General features: G+C 49.0%; 1 protein-coding gene across 2 annotated transcripts in view; it reads left to right on the top strand.

Annotated features, from left to right (window-relative positions):
• The window catches only part of MCM10 (minichromosome maintenance 10 replication initiation factor), a 41428-nt gene that overhangs the window by 26393 nt on the left and 14216 nt on the right, over positions 1 to 819 (top strand). The gene's annotated exons all lie outside the window — the stretch shown is intronic.

Raw genomic sequence — 819 nt, 5'->3', positions numbered from 1 at the left:
GGTCTCGAACCTGTGGGCTCAGGCAATCCACTCACCTCAGCCTCCCAAGGCGCAGGATTACAGGCTGAGCTACCGAGCCCGGCTCTGGTCCAACTCTTAATGGCCAACATTAGGACAGTAATATTAGGTTCCTGGTCAAACCTATCAGTTGTCTTGTCAAAACAGATTTTGGTAAGCCAAGCATGGTGATATGTACCTGCAATCTCAGCACTTTGGGAGACTGAAGTTGGAGGATCACTTGAGCCCAGGAGTTTGAATCAGCTGGGGCAGCATAGCAAAAACCTGTCTTTAAAAAAAAAAAAACATGTTGGGCGTGGTGGCTCAGCCTATAATCCCAGCACTTTGGGAGGCCGAGGTAAGTGGGTTACCTGAGCCCACAGGTTTGAGACCAGCCTGGGCAACTTAGTGAGACCTTGTCTCTACAATTAAAAAAAAATTAGCCAGACGTGGTGGCACATGCCTGTAGTTCCAGCTACTTGGAAGGCTGAGGCGGAAGGATCATCTGAACCCAGCAGGTCTAGGCTACGGTGACCATTAGCATGCTACTGCACTCCAGCCTGAGAAACAGAATGAAACTCCAACTTTAAAAAAAAAAGAGAGAGAGGGAAAAAATATATATATATATTTTTTTGAATTGGAGTCTCACTCTGTCACCCAGACTTGGAGTGCAGTGTCCGCTCCCGGCCACCGCAGCCTTGACCTGCTGGGCTCTGGCGATCCTTCCGCCTCGGGCTTCCAAGTAGCTGGAACTACAGGTGTGCGCTACCACACCCGGCTAATTTTTTGATTTATTGTAGAGGTGAGGTCTCACCAAGTTGC

Source organism: Carlito syrichta, unplaced genomic scaffold (assembly GCF_000164805.1).
Source record: "Carlito syrichta isolate Samal-C Ts95f unplaced genomic scaffold, Tarsius_syrichta-2.0.1 Scaffold311803, whole genome shotgun sequence".
NCBI lineage: Eukaryota > Metazoa > Chordata > Mammalia > Primates > Tarsiidae > Carlito > Carlito syrichta.
This window is presented reverse-complemented; position numbering and strand designations above follow the sequence as displayed.